Genomic DNA, 20,015 nt, shown 5'->3' with positions numbered 1-20,015 from the left:
TTCAAATCTCTGAAGATCTAAAAAGACACAAACCTATTTTATTTTTAAAAATATTTTATTGAGTTTTGCATCTGGGACATGCATCTTTTTTTTTTTTTCTTGCCAGTCCTGGGGCTTGAACTGAGGGGCTGAGCACTGTTCCTGGCTTCTTTGCTCAGGCTAGCCCTCTGCCAACTTGAGCCACAGCGCCACTTCTGGCCTTTTCTATATATGTGCTGAGGAATTGAACCTAGGGCTTCATGTATATGAGGCGAGCACTCTTGCCACTAGACCATATTCCCAGCCACAAAACTATTTTAAACCTATTTTAAAGTATTTTGGAATACAGCATCAAGAAAGGCGATTAATAAAATGGAAGATTCTGAGGGGGAAAAAAGGAAAGAAAATAAACCGTTCAATTGGAGTTAAAATATCTTGAGTCCATTCCCAGGGTAGGTGATTTGAGGTCATTTTAAGCACAAGGGAAAACAGGGACTTGCAGTTTTACATAAACAACCAACAACTAAACTACCACTTGCTTTTTATAGGAACTGGAGATACCACTCTAGGAAGGAGCATATATATACATGTGGAAACTTCCAGCAGACCTTATACAAAGAGAACTATAGAACAGGACTAGACATAACAGCATCCAGTGAATAAATGGCTGGTTCCTTAGGTGGTCAGAGAGAAGGATTTAATGTTGTAACACAGGGTGTCAACCCTTCCACCTCTAAGAGCAAAGGGCTACACACCTTTGTTATCCATTTAAGAAAGATTCTGGGGGGGGTGGAGGTGTGGCTAAGTGGTAAAGCAGCAGCCTTGAGAGAAAAAGCCAAGGAAGAACAGGAGGCCCTGTGTTTAAGCCCCAGTACCAGCACAAAAACAAACAACAACAAAAACATGTAAAATGACAGTCAATAAAGCTCATCCTACCTCAAGAAAAGTCATGACCCACTTTTTTTTTCAGTTGTGATTTTAAATTTTACTCCCTTAGTAATTATTAATCATAACAACATACAACACATTCAGAGGTGAATAATATCACAATGATATGATCTGGTAAAGGATGCTTGCTCTCTAAAAAAAAGTAGGTAAGAAAGAAAATGATTACAATTACTTTAAACAAAATTTGGGGATGAAGGAAAGGAAAGAGCAAAGTATACTCTAGAAGACTGAACGGCTAGTCTAACATGTTCACTTTCTTTTTTTTTTTTTTTTTTTTTTTCCAGTCCTGGGGCTTGGACTCAGGGCCTGAGCACTGTCCCTGGCTTCTTTTTGCTCAAGGCAAGCACTCTGTCACTTGAGCCACAGCGCCACTTCTGGCCATTTTCTGTATATGTGGTGCTTGGGAATTGAACCTAGGTCTTCATGTATACGAGGCAAGCACTCTTGCCACTAGGCCATATTCCCAGCCCCTTCACTTTCTTAGAGTAGCATATCTGAGCCCTGTACTGGCTAATCCTGCCCTGTGGGTGTATTTCCCTGTCCATTTTGTGGGTCCTGGTCCTGTGACTTGCTGTGACCAACAGGTTACTAGAAGAGATAACATAAGCAGAGGCTCTCTGCACCTATTTTGTTTTGGACCAACCTCGGGGTTCTTCTATCACCAAGCAAGCTCTGGTAGGAGCCTACCCTTTGGCCTAGACCTCAGGATACGGACAAGGAAAATCAAACTTGAACTCCAATGGAAGTCTAAAGTTCAACATGGGCCTGCTTCTATCAGGTAAACTGCTGTGTACCCCACTTTTCTATCAAATACTCATGTCACTCATACCACTAGGGTTCACTATTGATTTCAGGCTCAACTCAGAGACCTCCTCTCTGCAGCCTGCAGAACTAGGCTTACATCCTGCATACTATCCATTGTTCCAAAGCACTATTTGATACACTGTAGGCCCTCCACAGATATTTGCCAGATGTACAGCTGAGCACATGGACCCACCCTAACCTACACATCACAATACACCTTCACACTGCCGGTGCACACAAAGCTCTTCTCACAGGACTGCAGAGGGTCACTTAGCTGCAAGTCACTTTCCTTTTCTGTGCCTTAGTTTCTTCACGTGTAAAATGGGCTTAATAATAGGGCCTGATCCTGAGGTTATAGTAAAATGTAAATTAAGTAGTATATATGCAGCACTTTGCATATGGAAAATACTACACATAAAAGAAAAAAAAAGAAAATACTACACAGGACCTATTATCATTATAATGATTCTCTGCATCAAAGACAGGGAAGCTGTAGACAGATACTCTTTTTTTTTTGGCCAGTCCTGGGCCTTGAACTCAGGACCTGAGCACTGTCCCTGGCTTCTTTCTGCTCAAGGCTAGCATTCTAGTTCTTGTGCCATAGTGCCACTCTGGCTTTTTTCTATATATGTGGTGCTGAGGAATCAAACCCAGGGCTGCATGTATACAAGGCAAGTACTCTACCACTAGGCCATATTCCCAGCCCCAGATACTCTTTTTTAAAAAATTTAATTGTTATTATAAAGGTGATGTACAGAGGGGTTATAGTTACATAAGTCAGGTAAAGAGAACATTTATGCCTGGTACCTGTAGCTCATGCTTATAATCCTAGCTGCTCAGGAGGCTGAGATCTAAGGATTGTGGTATGAAGCCATCCTGGAAAGGAAAGTCCATGAGACTCTTATCTACTCAAAAAGTGGCTTTAAAATATTATTATTATTATTATTATTATTATTATTATTATTATTATTTGCTCAAAGCCACTAACCTTGAGCAAAAGAACTCAGGGACAGTGCCCAGGTCCCTAGTTCAAGCCTCACAACCGACAAAAAAAAAGGAGGGGGGGACATTTATTTTGGACAATCTCACCCTTTCCCTCTCAGTTTTCCTTCCCATGTCCACAAGTTGACAGACACTCAAAATCTTTCTCATTTGGGGATGAGTTTTGGAATTTAATCAGTTTGAAGATGAGAGTCTACAAAGGTATGGTGGCTCCCAGCTACTGGGAAGGTTAGCGATCAGGAGGATCAAGATTTGAGGACAGTTCAGGCAAAGAGCTAGTGGAACTCCATCTCAACAAATGAACCAGGTATGGTGGTGGTGTGTACACCTGTAATCTCAGCTCTGTGGAAAGCATCAGTAAAAGGACTGTGGTTCAAGGTCAGCCTTGGGCAAAGCCACAACACTCTATCTCAAAGATAACTAAAGAAAAATGTGGGAGGCCTAAGGGGGTGGCTTATGTGGAAGAGTGCCTGAGCTCAACTCCTAGTGCCACCAAAAAAAAAAAAGAGGGTATAAAGTGGGGGAAATGAGGAGTGAGTTTGCTACTGGATATGGGTTTTTTGTTTGTTTTTCCCAAGGGGAGGAATGAAAATGTTCTGAAATTTGTGTCGAGGCTGCACAATTTTGCGAACATACTAAAAAGCACTGAGGCGAGTGGGCCGCCATGTTTTCGGAGTGAAAGGGTCGCAAGTGCAGACCCAGCCAGCTGCAAATCAGGCTCTTGCAGCTGGGACACACTCCAGCCCTGTCCCAGGATCCACAGGAGTTGCAGGCTGCTCCCAGGACGACCCTATGGTGGACTACTTCTTTCAGAGGCAGCATGGTGAGGAGCTTGGGGGAGGAGGAAGTGGTGGAGGCGGCTATAATAATAGCAAACATCAATGGCCTACTGGGGATAACATTCATGTAGAACATCAGGTACATTCTATGGATGAACTAAATCATGATTTTCAAGTACTTGCTCAGGAGGGAAGAGCTATGGGAGAGTCCTGGGGCTTGAACTCAGGGCCTGAGCACTGTCCCTGGCTTCCTTTTGCTCAAGGCTAGCACTCTGGTGCTTGAGCCACAGCGCCACTTCCGGCTTTTTCTATATATGTGGTGCTGAGGAATCAAACCCAGGGCTTCATGTATACGAGACGAGCACTTTACCACTGGGCCATATTCCCAGCCTGACTAACCATTGTTGAACTTTACTCTTTTGTTTAAATTGCGATGACCTCTGGTGATCCTAGTTGTTGGCAATAAGCATGATTGATGACAGACAGAATATACAGTTTGAATGAATTACTTAAGATGTCACAGATTCACACATGACACATTTACTTGTGTCTCTCATACTAGAGAATAACCTTACGTTTTCTCTTTTGTTACATTTGTTTTATATCTAGTATTTAAAAACTCCTATCCTATATCTATTTGAATGTTCCAGAGAAGGGACACTTACTGTGTATTTATCCTTTAGATATGTTTATTCTACAATTTAACCAATATTTGATCCAGATACTATGGGTTAGTAGGTTTTAAGGTTCTTCCAAGTTTATTTGTGGTTAGAGATTAGAGTTAAACTCTTCTGGTGTTTTGATACTAAGATTATTGTTTAGTTACAAGATTTTGCCTCCAACTTTTCTTTTTTTTGGCCAGTCCTGGGCCTGAGCACTGTCCCTGGCTTCTTTTTGCTCAAGGCTAGCACTCTGCCACTTGAGCCACAGCACCACTTCTGGCCGTTTTCTGTATATGTGGTGCTGGGGAATCGAACCCAGGGCCTCATGTATACAAGGCAAGCACTCTTGCCACTAGGCCATATCCCCAGCCCTGCCTCCAACTTTTCTGAATGATCTTATTGTCACAGAGTCCAATGTCCTACCTAACATCTGTATTCTTGCTTTTTTTTTTTTAAAATAAATTTTAACACCAGTCCTGGGTTTTGAACTAGCACTTGAGCCACAGGGAATATTCATGCATTTTAAGAGATGATTGGTAGTGATCCACTGTTGACTGTGCCTGCATAGTAATAATTGAAACAGTTTGTGTAGCAATAAACTATGTATGGTTATTGAGTTTAAAAAGAAAAAAGCAGGGGCTGGGGATATAGCCTAGTGGCAAGAGTGCCTGCCTCGGATACACGAGGCCCTAGGTTCGGTTCCCCAGCACCACATATACAGAAAACGGCCAGAAGCGGCGCTGTGGCTCAAGTGGCGGAGTGCTAGCCTTGAGCAAAAGGAAGCCAGGGACAGTGCTCAGGCCCTGAGTCCAAGGCCCAGGACTGGCCAAAAAAAAAAGAAAAAAGCACTGAAGTGCTTTCAAAGAGTAGGTTTAGTGGCACACGGATTACTTCTCAAAAATTTTAAATGAATGTGTCTCCTATCTGAGAAATACTCCTTGCAAAACAGAGAACATCTACATGAAGATTCTGTATGCAAATCATTTCCCTAACCCACCCTACCCCCAGTCATCCCTGAAGTTTTTCCTGCATGTTGTGGTTTAGTAAATATTCTGGACTTGTGATTTATACCTGGATCAGATGGAAATGGAGGGAATGAAACCATGTGTGATTGGCTGGACTATCATATTGTTGGGAAGAGTCAGCTCTTCATGGTCAGCTGTGAGGACAGTGATGGTGGTAGTGGCAGAGAGGGGGGAGAGAGAGGGAAAGAAAGGAAAAGGGAGGGGGGAGAAGGAGGCTATCATCACTCAGGCTGGCTGCAACATAAATAATACAGATGAGAGAGCAGTTCTGGGTGGAGCTCACTTCTCAAAACTGTGTAGGAGAGGGGGAGAACTATGACTGTGGTTAGTTGTCAGAAGGGCCAAACAACCAACATGCCCCCCACCCCTGCCGTCTCTAAATGAGCTGTGTCTTCCCAACCGAGCCCCAGGACTTGGCAGCAGTTTAGGAAGGAGATCGCTGCATTCATTCGGGTTCAAGAAATCCTTTGCCAAATGCCTTCCAGGGATAGAAAAAGTTCATTTATTTTACTCTTCTAAAAAAAAAAATACCCCGTATTTCTAGGAAAAACACTGGCCCTAGTGTTAAACCCTTCAAACACATCAGCTTATGCGTCACACGTCTCTGTCTCTCTTGGTGCTGAGTTCCACATCGCAAGGATTATCTCTGCACAAGCAAAATCCCACACTCTCCACTGCCCAGCTCGATCTTCCATCCATCAACGGCAGGAAGTGATGGTGCTAGGCCCACCATGATCTGATTCCCCATCTGCACGTTCGGGCCTCACTTCCTAGTACTCTCCTACCACATACCCTAAGCTCTGCTCTCACCAAAACACTGGCAGTTCAGGGCGAGGTCACTGATTCCCTTTGCACCTGCTCATCCTTCCACCCCCACAGGAAGAAGAGAACTGAAACTCAGCAGGGTCACTGTGATCACACAGCATTAACATATGAGTTATTCCCACATAAAGACAGGCTGCTTTTCAAATACATTCTTTCTAATATATTTCACTACCACCCTTCATGAAGTGTGGATAGGAAACATTCATGTTTACTGGCCACTGAGCAGTGAAAAGAACCATAAGAAAAGCAGCCAATCACCTCTGATTAACACTTGGATTGTGAATCATATCATAGTTTAACTTGTAATTATCTCAAGTCACAAGAAATGATATGGACCAAGTTTGAATGCCACCTGTGGAATATAAGAATTAGCTTCATCTAGTTTGCTCTTGATGAAAATACAGACACTAAGATTCTGTATTCTTGCAACCTTCAAATCACCAAAAGGATAAATAAATGAATAAGGGTAAAGGCAGCTTCAAACCTCCACAACTTTCATTCTTTTTACTTGAATGTTTGCTCACTGCCTAACAAACCATCATCAGTGACAAGGTAAAGGCAGCAAAACAAAAAAGAAAAGAAAGAAAAAACAAAATCTCATTTCTTCATGTCACTAGCAAGAACATGGGTCCTGGAAATCATCTGCATTATCATTATTATCCCAATCCCACGGGCTGTCAGGAATTCAGGAGGGAAGAAGCCCTGACAGTCTGTTCCAATGTAAACTTCGTCTCCACTTACCTGACCCTCCAGGGATCCTCAGCTGCTTCCTGATAAGCAGATCTAAACTGTAAGACAATAATATCCCAGGGAGGTTCTGGCTCAGAGCCTCAGAAATCCTTAAAGCAACAAGCACTGTCTAGAAGAAGAAAACCAGAGCACTTCTCCTGGGAACATGCAACATTCCCTGGGAGACACGACGTGTTTAAATGGAGATGATCTGTTGTGGACGATGTCACCCCAATACCTGGGACATTTTGGAAGACTCCTCAGAAACTACCTCAGGGCGCAGACCTAATTCTATAGGTCACTGACTCTTTCTATTTATGGATGCCTGAGTAACTTGGAAGCTCACTGGGGAATGTACAGAATAAAGGATAAATTAACTCAGAGACAGAGACAACGCTGAAGTTATTCAAAAGGCCCTTAAAAAGCCAGAGTGCCTTTTGGCCAGCCAGACAAAAAGACAGTGAGACTCTACTTCATGGAACAAGCTGGATATGGTAGCTTGCTCCTGGAATCCCAGCTATTCTGGTAGTATAAATAGGAGGATTTCAGTTAGAAGCTTGCCCCAGGCAAAAATAAATGTAAGACCACATTCAGAAAATATCCTTAGGCAAAAAAGAGCTGCAGGGTGGTTCAAGTGGTAGAGGACTTGCCTATCAACTACGAGGTCCTGCTGGGAATATGGCCTAATGGCAAGAGTGCTTGCCTCCCATACATGAAGCCCTAGGTTCGATTCCTCAGCACCACATATATAGAAAACAGCCAGAAGTGGCGCTGTGGCTCGTGGCAGAGTGCTAGCCTTGAGCAAAAAGCCAGGGACAGTGCTCAGGCCCTGAGTCCAAGGCCCAGGACTGGCAAAAAAGAAAAAAAGGAAAAAACCTACAAGGTCCTGACTTCAAATCCCAGTACCACCCAAGGGGGCTGGGGGTGGGGAGCACATGAATAAAGTGGCCAGGCAAATGAGGCCTGACAACTCTGGGCCAGATCCAGAAAGCTACTTATTGTTCACAAACAACAGAAAAGGCAAAAAGTGTCCACATTGCTGGGGATAGGAGAAAAGAATAAACTAGAAAGGGGAGGGCACGGATGTGAGGCTGGGGAGTTAAGCACAACTCGACACATCCATTGCAACTTTTTCTGCTGATGGGGCAGACTCATTTATGCTAAGAGAATCACCTCGTGAGAACAATGCCCAGTATGGTCCTGGCCCAGAACCCATGGCTAGAGCGTCAGCACTGGGCCATTCTCTTCTGGGCCCTACTCCTACCGCCACCACCATCACATGTCTGTCAGCAACACGGGTCCTCACGTTGGCTCCCAGCAGGGACCGGCACAGATGTGGCTCCCTCCTGGGTTCCTGGTTCTAGTGGCCCTGCTCACATGACCAGGAAAAGGGGGCTCCACCAGCCCAAGACACACACATGCACAGAAAGGACAGGAACACTGACACCCCTCATCCTCCGTTAGCTTGCCTGTGTCTGGACCACAAGCTGCCTCCTGCCTCCTAACAGGCTTGGTGCATTTCAAGGATTCCTTCGTGAGGTTCACTGGGTGATGATCAGAGAACTAAACGACTCTTGTCCTTGGAGAACTTTCTCCTTGAGAGATGGGGAAGGCTGATGAGTGCATTGCAGAAGTGTTACAAAACAGAAAGAGAAAAGAACAGACCAGGGTAAACGATAGGAGCTGAAGAGGGAGGTCAGTTGAATGGAGTTCCCAGGAACTTTAGTTTAGGAATTTTGTCACTTCTTACTGTTTAGGGTCATGTGACCCTTAGCATATACCACAATGGCAGCCACACATGGGGGGAAATCCAATCATGGTGTTTTCAGCATCAAAAGAAAGCCAAGCACTATTTTCTCCATTCTATTTACTTTAGGAAAGATGAAAACAGGTGTAAGGTACATAACAAAAGGGAACTGAGGGCTGAACTGGAGCAGACATGGAATGGGCTTCTCCCTTCTGTCTGTGCCCTCCAGCTGCTCTTTGGTGTGTTGGGCTCTAGACCGTGACTGCTGTTCTGACTGTGAGGCTGGGCTGTCTGTGCCCAGGGCTCCCTCAGGCAGCGTCTGTTCTTGACCACTGAATCAGACCTTTCTGATCCCTGCTCCTAATCAGAGGACCAAAGACCAACAAGAGTTGATGACCTAACCCTGAAAAGGGAAGAGGAATAGGAAATGACAGCGTGCAAAGTTACGTGCAACCCCTCCCCCACAAGCACAACCACCTTTCCCCTCAAAAAAGACCAGAGAAAAATAACACTTTAAAAGAGATTGGTGGGGGCTGGGGATATAGCCTAGTGGCAAGAGTGCCTGCCTCGGATACACGAGGCCCTAGGTTCGATTCCCCAGCACCACATATACAGAAAACGGCCAGAAGCGGCTCTGTGGCTCAAGTGGCAGAGCGCTAGCCTTGAGCGGGAAGAAGCCAGGGACAGTGCTCAGGCCCTGAGTCCAAGCCCCAGGACTGGCCAAAAAAAAAAAAAAAAGAGAGAGAGATTGGTGCCATAAGGGAAGGATTCTAGGTTTGCTTCTCTATATTTTGCAAATTGTCTACAACAGGCCTAATGTTTGTAATTTAAAAAAAAACAACAGCTAGTTTACAAAAAACAAAAATAAAAAAGCAAGAGATGGCTATAGGAATCCACTACCCAACACCCTAAAAGTTGGCAGTTACTGGTGCTGAAAACCCACAGGCCTACCTCCAAACTCCCTCGATATTTCTTGAATACTCATAAGATGCACACCAAGGGGAGAGCCTGATTCACAGCGAGGACACTGTAATTGTACATGTCTTGTAGTTACAATCATGCTGACAGCTACAGGAGTACAGATGTGGTGCTGAACATGGCTCTTCCTCTTAATTCTTCACACCAGCTATTTAAATTCTGGCTCTAAACAGCAGGAAGAAGAAGCTGACCTCATCATGCAATAAGAGTACATTAGAATCTTACGATTGTATTATAAGTTATACCCGCACACACATATAGTGCAGAAATATAGAGGGTTCTTATTTATGTCCTTTTTGTAACAACTTCAGCTCAGGCTTAGGATTTGGGACTGAAGCCTGACTGATGCTGTCTTGTTTCTTCTTCTTATTATTATTATTATTATTATTTTGTCAGTTATGGGGCCTGAACTCTAAGCCTGGGCACTGTCCTTGAGCTCTTCAGCTCAAGACTAGTGTTCTACCTCTTGGTAGAACGACCACTTCTGGTTTTCTGGTGCTTAATTGGTGATAAGAGTCTCAGGGACTTTCCTGCCCAGGCTGGCTTTGAACCACAATCCTCAGAACTCAGACTCCTGAGTAGTTAGGATTATAGGTGTAAGCCCCCAGCCTTGCTGTCTTGTTTCTAGAAGACAAATGCTGAAAAAGTCAGGTATGGTGGTTCATACCTATAATCCTAGCTACTTAGGAGGCAGAGATGAGGCAGATTACAGTTTGAATCCGGTCTGGGCCTCAAGACAACATCTCACTCAATGGCCGGGTACAGTGGTGCGCACCTATTATCTCAGCAATGGGAGAAGTAGACTGGCTGAGCACATTAAAGCACTTCTGTCATCCCCAGTGACACAGGGAAGCACAAGAAAGAGGGTCACAGTCCACGCAGGCCCAGGGAATAAAGAAAACCCTACCTTAAAACTAACTAAGGCATTTGGCATACCCCCTGTGGTCATTGTATATGATTTTAGTACACTGGATATTGTATGTGCTTATCTGAACTAGGGAAGGGAAAGAAAAATGAGGGCGGGTATAACAAATAAGACAAGAAATGTACTCACTACCTTATTATGCGTACCCCTTCTGTACATCACCTTGTCAATAAAATTTAATTTTAAAAAATAACTAAGGCAAAGCCAGGTACCAGGGGCTCATGCCTATAATTCTAGCTACTCAAGAGGCTGAGATCTGAGGATCACAGTTCAAAATAAAGGACATGAAAATGAGCTGATGAAAATTGAGGTCTGCAACTAACTCAAAGGAACAAGAGGGAAAAACATGGAGAAACATAGAAAGGAAGTAATAAAGCAAATATGGAAAAATGATCATATTTGGTGACTGAGCAAGGAATACACAGTTCTTTGTACCAATCCTGCAAGTCTCCTGTTAGTTTTTCCAAGAAACTTTTAAAAGTCCAAACCTTTAGTAAATGGAAAGCACATTACATGCTTCGGAATGGAACTTGTTACCATCAAGAAGACATCAGGCATAGGTAGTTCAGCAGTAGAGTGCCTGCCTAGCAAGCAGGAGGCCCTGGCACCATGAAAAATACAGTTCAGCCTCCTCAAAATAATTTATGAGTCCCAATAGGAACTCCTCAAAAAATACAATATTTTAGTAACTACATAAACTTACTTCAGATTTTATATGGAGGGAAAATGTGGTCCAGGAAGAGCCAAATAAACTTGAAAATGAATGACTTGCTATGCCCGTTGTTACAACATAACTACAAGACCACCCTAATAAAATCAAAGCAATAAAAATAAAGGGAACAAGAGCTGACAGACTAATGGAACAAAACACAGGCTTAGAGACAGGCCAGTGTGCCCATTGAGATCACTATGAGAAAGACACACCTCTCTCCTCAGGGGACAGCAGCACAGATACTTCTTAGATGACATTAGAAAAACAAGCACCTTCAATACATGGACAAAATGGGGCTGGATCAAGAACCCCACATACAAAGGTGGGCTGAGGGTGCAGGAAAGGCGTAGACATGCTCTAGGGAGAGAGAAGGGTTTCTGAAGCAAAACTTCAAAAGCATAAGCCATGTATTAAAGAATTGATTCATCAAAATTAAGAACTTCTCCTCATAAAAGGATGGCAAAGCAAAAGTCAATAGATGACCAAATGAGAAGATGTGTGTACCATGTAAACACAGCAAGGAGTAAATGGATACAGTACAAAATTACTTCTGCAAATCTATGGCAACAACAAACAGCTATCAACTCCAATACAAAACAGCCAAAGTATGAACAAGTAATTTTCAGAGGAAGCTATATGCCTAAGAAATGCTCAAGATCATCAAGAATCAAAGAGATATAAACAAAAGCCAGGGGCAGTGGCTCATACTTGTAATCCTAACTAATTGAGAGGTTGAGATTGAAATCAAGAGACTGATAATGGGAGAACTGAGGTTCTAAGCCAGCATAAGCAAAATAATTCACAAGACCACACTTTAACATAAAAAGCTGGACACGGTGGTATAGACTTGTAATCCCTGCTATAACAGGAAGTATAAACAGGAGGATCACAATCTAGGATAGCCTGGACAAAAACAAAAACCAAGACCCTATCTCAAAACCAGAACAAAAAGAGAAGGAGGTATGGCTCAAGTAGTAGAATGCCTGCCTAACAAGCGAGAAGCCTGGGGGTGGGGGTGGGGGAAGAACCCCACCCAAATGACAAGATATCATTTTGCATTTGCATTTGATCAGACAGAGAGCTGACAAAGATGAGTGTTGTTGGGACATGAAGATAGGGGAACCCTCACTGCTGGAGGGAGACTGGTGGAGCCACTGTGGAGATGAATCTGGCACTATGTAATCAATTCCAGGCCATGCAAACACTGTCATCCAACACTGTCCTTCTAAGCATGCACCCCTGAGAAATACTGTATCTGGCTTCATAAATGGACATCACAGCCATATTTGTGGGGCTGGGGGAGGGACACACCCATCCATCACACAGACAGCAAGCAAATTGCACTGCGGAGGATGCACAAGGCACACAGTGTAACACAGCTCACTGAAGCAAAGGACCAGGGTTACACATACTAATTGGTGTGAATCTGAGAAACTGTGCTTAAGCAAGAAAGAAATAAGATGAACTAAAGCGTTACAAATGAAGATACAGACCTATAGAGCAAACATACTGCTTTGCAAGACCCTATATAAGCCCCAAACAGAAAAATACAGGAAATGCATTAGAATGAACACCTAGGAGGTATGGGGTGGATAGGCGTCAGATAAGGGAATTAAAAACAAAAAGAAATCTTGTAGACTCATGAGTTATATGACAGTTCAACCAACCTATGATAGACAAGAAATTAGAATTGTTTCCTTCCCCAAAAAGTTCAAAATTTTCCTGACAACAAAGCTACACTGGTTGCCAGCTCTCTTGCTAGCTCTGCTAATAAATAACAGCTTTTCTTCTTTTTTTTTTTCAAACAGGAAGGGAAATTCAGGAATCAGCAAAATACAAAAAAGGATGAACAGAGAATACCTACAGAATGGTGCTGAAACCATGACAACAGGGCACAAAAGACCCAACGGCCTCTTGATTTGGGGTGATCCAGCCCAAAGTTGGTTGATATCAACTTTTCAGGTCATCTGAAGCTTTTACACTTATTTTGATTCATTTATTTAAAATGTTTGGGGCTGGGGATATGGCCTAGTGGCAAGAGTGCTTGCCTCGTACACATGAAGCCCTAGGTTTGATTCCCCAGTACCACATATATAAAAAATGGCCAGAAGTGGCGCTGTGGCTCAAGTGGCAGAGTGCTAGTCTTGAGCAAAAAGAAGCCAGGGACAGTGCTCAGACCCTGAGTCTAAGGCCCAGGACTGGAAAAAAGAAATTAAAATAAAATAAAATGTTTGTACTGGTAGAGGAGCTTAGACTCAGGGCCTCCTGCTCCCACTTGGTGTACACCACTCAACACTGGCACTCTACCACTTGAACCACAGCTCCATTTCTGATTTTCTGATAGTTAATTGGAGAGACAAAGAGTCTCATGGACTTTTCACCTGGGCTGGCTTCGAAATGATTCTCAGCATAAACAAACAAACAAACCAAAAAAAGAAATGATTCTCAGATCTCTGCCTCCTGAGAAGACAGGATTACAGGCATGAGCCACCAGCACCTGGCCCCATCAATCCATTTTTATGAAACAACTACTTTTCACTTAATATGTTTGCTACTTAATGTTTATTCAGTGTTCTATTGCACAGGGTTAACACAAGTTACTTAATCAAATTTTATTGTTTTCCACCCTTTTTATTAGCATCAATTACTTGTACAAAGGGGTTAATTTTGACATGTCTGCATGCACAATGTACTTTGATCAGCCTCACGCTACCCATCACTCTCTCATTCTCTCTCCCTACTTCCCAAACCAAGCTTAACAAATTTCATTGTTCCATTCTAACTTAAAGTATTTTGACCATATCCACCCTCCTTCACTCTCTGTTTGTTCTTCCACTCCTCCTCATGGTACAGGACTGGAGTTTGCAGCTCTTACACTTAATCTCCCTGTAGAAACACCCCACAGGACTTGAAATCTCACCTTCTCCAGCTACAGGGGTCCCAGTTATTCCACAGATGAAGAACAAAGGCCAGGGGGTGGGAATATGGCCTAGTGGTAGAGTGCTTGCCTGGTATACATGAAGCCCTGGGTTTGATTCCTCAGCACCACATAGATAGAAAAAGCCTGAGGTGGCACTGTGGCTCAAGTGGTAGAGTGCTAGCCTTGAGCAAAAGGAAGCCAGGGACAGTGCTCAGGCCCTGAGTTCAAGCTCCTGGACTGGCAAAAAACAAAACAAACAACAACAGCAAAAAAAAAACCAGCCCACAGAAGAATTGTGGGTATAGTATGCACAGCTAAAATGAAAAAAAAAAGTCTCCTGATTCTGCTGTCATTCCCCTTTGTCTACTCTCAACCCTTTTCAAACACACGTCATCATGAGCTCCTCCATCAAAACCTGCTACTCAGTCAAGGCCAAAGTGATTGACCCCTCTGTATTCCTACCACCTTCCCCTGGTCACACCTACAATGGCCCACTGTGTGAATTTGTCCTCCCTGATACATGTCAATCATGCTTCCACAGCAGAGTGGAACTCACTCCTGCTCTGCCTCCTGCTCTCTACCTCAAGTCCTTCCCCTCTCAGAGTCATCTCAGTAGAGGGCTTGTATGACCACTCTGTATAAAAAGTAAAGCCCCACCCCCCTACTTTCCTACTGACCCTGCTTTAAAGTTCCCAGTATTCTCCTGATCATCAGATCTTCAATCCATTCAAGTCATTTCTGCCTCCATCCTACAAGACACACAGCTTCACTCACACAGCATCTCCAGAACTTATGGCAGAACTTGGCTCATACACAGGTGCTCAAAAGAGTATCTGTGGTGCCAGGCACTGATGGCTCACGTCTGTAATCCTAGCTACTCAGGTGGCTGAAATCTGAGGATTGTGGTTCCAGGCCAGCCTGGGTAGGAAAATCTATTAGACTCATCTCCAAAATCTATTAGACTCATCTCCAAAAAGCTGGAAAGTGGAGCTATGGCTCAAGTAGTAGAGCATCAGCCTTGAGTGAAAAAGGTAAGTGACAGCACCCAGACCCTGAGTTCAAGCCCCAGTACTACACACACACACACATACACACACATGCACACACATGCACACACACAGAGTATCTGTGGAATGAACAAATGAATGAGTCAGGAGCAAAACACATGTGATTTCAGACTCCTTACACAATGCTTGTTTTCCCTATTGTGCTGTCAGTTCTTGTGAACATTTCCTTTAGCTAGAAGAAAAACCTACAAAAGCAAAAATGAAATAACACACTTTAGCTTCTCTGCATCCACTTTACCCCCCATGGCTGCCTTTTTTTTTTTAACCACCAAGGATAAAGTACAGTTACTACCATGACACATCTAACGGCTCTTTCATTACACAGCCTTCTGTGATCTGCTTGGGGCTGCTATTTTAGATCTTTCTACCTTCCCAGGCAAGAAATATCTCATAATTAACTTCTGACCAACAAGACTAATCTATCCAATCTTGAAAATTAGTATTTTTAAATGCCTTCCTGGGGTGAGTATAATGAGCAACTTTTCCATATTATGTGAGTGAATGTTGTGAAACTTTTCAGAAGTATTCTTAAAGAATTTTAAGGATGGTTTAGCAAAAATTAAAATATGCTTGAAAATTTCGCAGGAGATAATCACATAATAATGTCATGTTATAGGAAAAAAAAAACAGACAACAACAGATGGAGGTTTGTAAAATAAAATACCTGTGGTTCAGAATATCACTGTACTTATTTTAGTTCAAAATAAATAAATAATAAATAGATACATAAATGTGCTAAGCACCAGGAAGAAAGGACTTGTTCTGCAGCAGAATAAGTAAGCTCATTAACTTAGGAAGCATTTTATATTGTCATCTGCAAGCATAAAGAAGATAAAAATATGAACCTGGTCTACATAACTGTCTTCCAGAAGCAGAACTCCCCACAATGGAGTCCCATTAGCTTCTAAAAATGAAGAACTACCTGTAGTTTTTAGATCACAGGTGGCAATTCAAAATCAATACTGATCCTGTTCTCTAGGAGAAAAGGTAAAGTAAGTCCATCGGTGCTTTGGAAGGGGGCTCTGCACTGAGATGTGGGTGAAGGAAGAATGTGAGGAGGGTCTCTGGAGGTATGAGGATCACCCAAAGAAGAAAGGAGTCAGGGAAAGGAGCAGAGATGGGTGAAAGGAGGGTTTGTGAAGGCCTTGCTTTGTGGCTGCAAGACAAGTAACTCATTACATATTTAGACAGTCTATAAAGATTATTATCACATCTCAGCCCAAAAGTATGCACAATATGAACGCTGTGTAAAAGTCATCTTATCACCATTTCTGAGTCAGAATGTTCTCAACTGATTGCAAAAGTTAAATATGACACTGCACGAGACCATATTCCCAGGCCAGGCTTTTGCTATTCTGCACTATCTGCCATTCCAGATTCTGGACTCAAATGAATTTAATGGTGAAACCTCAGTAATCTGAAAAAATCCCTTTTCACTTATTTTAACCCAACAGTGGTAAAATGATTGAGAGTAATAACAAATTTGAAGATTTGCTATGCACAGTGTAGAATTATTTTTAAGCATGAACACATCACCATGAACCCCCACACTATGTGTAATGTAATATGCTAATTAAAAAGAACATTAATTTTTTTCTTACAACATTTTTGTTGTCACAATGAGTACCAAGTGCTTAAAGTTAACATGTAAAATTAAAGAACATTGAGCATCAATGGCCCATGTCTGTAATTCTAGCTACTCAGGAGGCTGAGATCTGAGGATGATGGTCAGAAGCCAGCCTGGGCTAAAAACGCACTTGACTCTTAGCTCCAATTAACCAGCAAAAAGCCAGAAGAGAAGCTGTGGCTCAAACCACAGAGTGCCAGCCCTGGGCAAAGAAAATGAAAAGATAGCACTCACTCTGAGTTCAAGTGCCAGTACTGGCACATACCAAAGAAAAGAGAAAAAATGAAAAGGAAAGAACAGTACTTGGAAGATGGAAGAGGGCCTTAAAGATTTTTTATTTTTTTATTTTTTTGCCAGTCCTGGGGCTTGGACTCAGGGCCTGAGCACTGTCCCTGGCTTCTTTTTGCTCAAGGCTAGCACTCTGCCACTTGAGCCACAGCGCCACTTCTGGCCTTTTCTGTATATGTGGTGCTGAGGAATTGAACCCAGAGCTTCATGCATGCTAGGCAAGCACTCTACCACTAAGCCACCTTCCTAGTCCCTTAAAGATTTTTTTTTTTTTTTTTGGCCAGTCCTGGGCCTTGGACTCAGGGCCTGAGCACTGTCCCTGGGCTTCTTTTTGCTCAAGGCTAGCACTCTGCCACTTGAGCCACAGCGCCACTTCTGGCCGTTTTCTGTATATGTGGTGCTGGGGAATCGAACCCAGGGCCTCATGTATAGGAGGCAAGCTCTCTTGCCACTAGGCCATATCCCCAGCCCTCCCTTAAAGATTTTTAAATTCAATATTTTAGAGAAAAAATGGGTACTGAGATATAAACTAACTTGCTCATGACTTTGAATCTACTCATGCTGTGAAGGTTTAATAAAGGTAGTGTTAAGAAATTATGCCTTCATGCTTCCAGTACTCCAGTCTTGCAAAATACTACTACAAATTAAATCAGGTCTACCCACCCCATAGCTCAGCCACGTCAAGTGGAGCTAAACTATGCTTAAACTGCGAGTAGTAGGGTGATTGCTGGCCAGCCACATACCACACCATCACAAAGCAGGAGATGCTCAGATTACTGTAAAATAAATTAACACCCCCTAAAACAGACCTAAAGGCAAGTTACCTTTACCTTTGCTTTACTGCACTGTTTGGGATAGCAGTAAGGGCATGAGATTAATTGTGTGGGGTGTGTGTGTGTGTGAGAGAGAGGGGGGGGGGGTTGAACTCAGGGCTTCCAAGTGTTTGCGAGGCAGGTGCTCTACCCCTGGAGCCAGTCCTTGAACCCATGAGACGGTTTGTAGAGCTAGCTGGGGTCTTGCATTTAAATTTCAAGTCTACACCGTCCTTTCCCCTGGGGCCGTGGCCGGGGGCGCTGGGACTTGAGGCAGAGGCGCAGGTGTCCTCCGGCACCCCCAGAACTCCACCCCAGCCAGAGCTGGAGCCCCGGGCACACGCGCCCCACTCTGGATCGGAAACCCCGGGGCAGGAATCCCGCACGCCCTGTAAAATAAGGGGCTGGGCTAAAGGCGCTCAGATTCCGCCTCCCTACCGAGTGGCAGGGCGGTGAAGTGAACAGCGCCCGGGCTTGACACCCCGTAAAAAGTCCACGTGGGACCCCCCCCCCCCCCGCGACAGTTCCTCCAGCTCCCCGGGGCGCGCGGACGCCCAACAGGGGCCCGCGGCGCCCACCGCCGAGGCCAGCTCCGGGAAGGCAGTGCGCAGGCTCGGCCGCGCGGCGCGGCGGAGGGGTGGGGTGGGGGTCCCCACGGCTCGCGGCCCCGGACGGCGACCCCAGCTCGCCGCCCTGCTCCGCCAGGCCCCTGCCCGGTCCGGCCCGGGCCTCACCTGCTCTCTGGCGCCCTGCGGTCCCTCGGCGTGGCGGGCACCGGCGGCCGCCCGTCCCGGGCCCCGCTGTCACCTCCGCCCCTGACGGCCGCGGGCGGGCCGATCCCGGGTGACTCAGCGCGCCGCCCCGCCCCCCGCTCCCTGAGCCACGCCCCCGCGCCCCTGAGCCACGCCCCAGAGACCCGCGCCACGCCCCCCGCCTCTGCGCCACGCCCCCCGCTTCTGCGCCTCGCCCCTGCACCGCGCCCCCTGGAGGCAGCCCGGCCGGTTCACCGCGGGACTTCGAAGTCTAGGCTAGGGGGCGGCGCTCCGACAAAACCTCTTCTGGGGAGACTGAGGCAGGGTGCATGCACCCTGCGCGCGCGGCGTCCGCCCTATGTGTTGCAGTAGCGAGGGACAAGTTCTTCACGCACACTCTCTGTCTCTCTCTCTCTGTCTCTCTCTCTCTGTCTATCTGTCTGTCTCTCCCTCTCTCTCTCTCTCTCTCTCTCTCTCTCTCTCTCACACACACACACACACACACACACACTCCCCGCCCAACCAGTCTGGAAAAGTCAAAGTTCCCTGCAGAGAAATCCAGCTCAATTTCGCGTGTCCCCTTTACTACCCGGAGGCAGTGTCCTTTATCAGATCCCACAGGGCCCGCGGGCCTGGGCTTCCTCGGTGTCCCCACCCACCCTTCCCTTTCCTCTCCCGCAGAAGAAAGTGTTTCAGGACAGCTTTGACATTGCACTGGCTTATCAGCACTTCATCTATGCATTGTCCCTTGATGGACTTTCAGGTTGCCTCTACTTTTGGCTGGTGTGGGAAATGCTGCATGAATGGGAGTGTACAAATACCCCTTTGGAGTGCTTACTTGCATTTTTTTTTTTACATCCACAAGTCGAACTGCTCAATCATATAGTCATTCTAGCTTAATCTTTGGAGAAAGTGCCACCATTTTCTGAAACAAAAAAATGAAACAAAACAAAAAACTAAGCATGAGAACACTAGGGATAAAATTTCATAATAAAATACCCCTGTTTTAGTTTTTGTTAATGTGGTTTTTGTGTTTTTTTGTCAGTCTTGGGGCTTGAACTCTGGTCCTGGGTGCTGTCCCTAGGTTAGTGCTCTACCACTTGAGTCACAGCACCACTTCCAGCTTTCTGGTGGTTAATTGGAGATAAGAGTCTCATGGACTCTCCTGACCAGACTGGTTTTGAACTGTGATCCTCAGATCTCAGTCTCGAGTAGCTAGGATTACAGGCATGAGCCATCAGTGCCTGGCTTTGCTAATGTTTTTAGGAAATACTTCAACTGATGGCCGGTAAAGCAGTGACTTTTCCTCCAAGAAGACAACATGGCCAATCTATTGCTGAGCTTAATAATGGTTATTATTCAATTAACTATGGCTTTGTCTTCTGTGGATATAGTTTTCCAATGTGTTTTGGGACCAAGGAGGCCATATGAAAT

At 44.7% G+C, this 20,015-nt stretch overlaps 1 protein-coding gene across 2 annotated transcripts in view; it reads right to left on the bottom strand.

Moving 5' to 3' along the window:
* The window catches only part of LOC125346171 (dynamin binding protein), an 83,028-nt gene extending 64,371 nt beyond the window's left edge, over positions 1–18,657 (bottom strand). The window contains exon 1 of one of the 2 annotated variants that reach the window (XM_048338488.1): positions 18,564–18,657. The gene's annotated coding sequence lies outside the window, so the exon portion shown is untranslated. The remainder of the gene's footprint in view (positions 1–18,563) is intronic. The other variant, XM_048338487.1, reaches the window with a different exon arrangement.
* Positions 18,658–20,015: the final 1,358 nt, after the last annotated feature.

The sequence above is a fragment of the Perognathus longimembris genome, chromosome 2 (assembly GCF_023159225.1).
Source record: "Perognathus longimembris pacificus isolate PPM17 chromosome 2, ASM2315922v1, whole genome shotgun sequence".
Lineage (NCBI taxonomy): Eukaryota > Metazoa > Chordata > Mammalia > Rodentia > Heteromyidae > Perognathus > Perognathus longimembris.
This window is presented reverse-complemented; position numbering and strand designations above follow the sequence as displayed.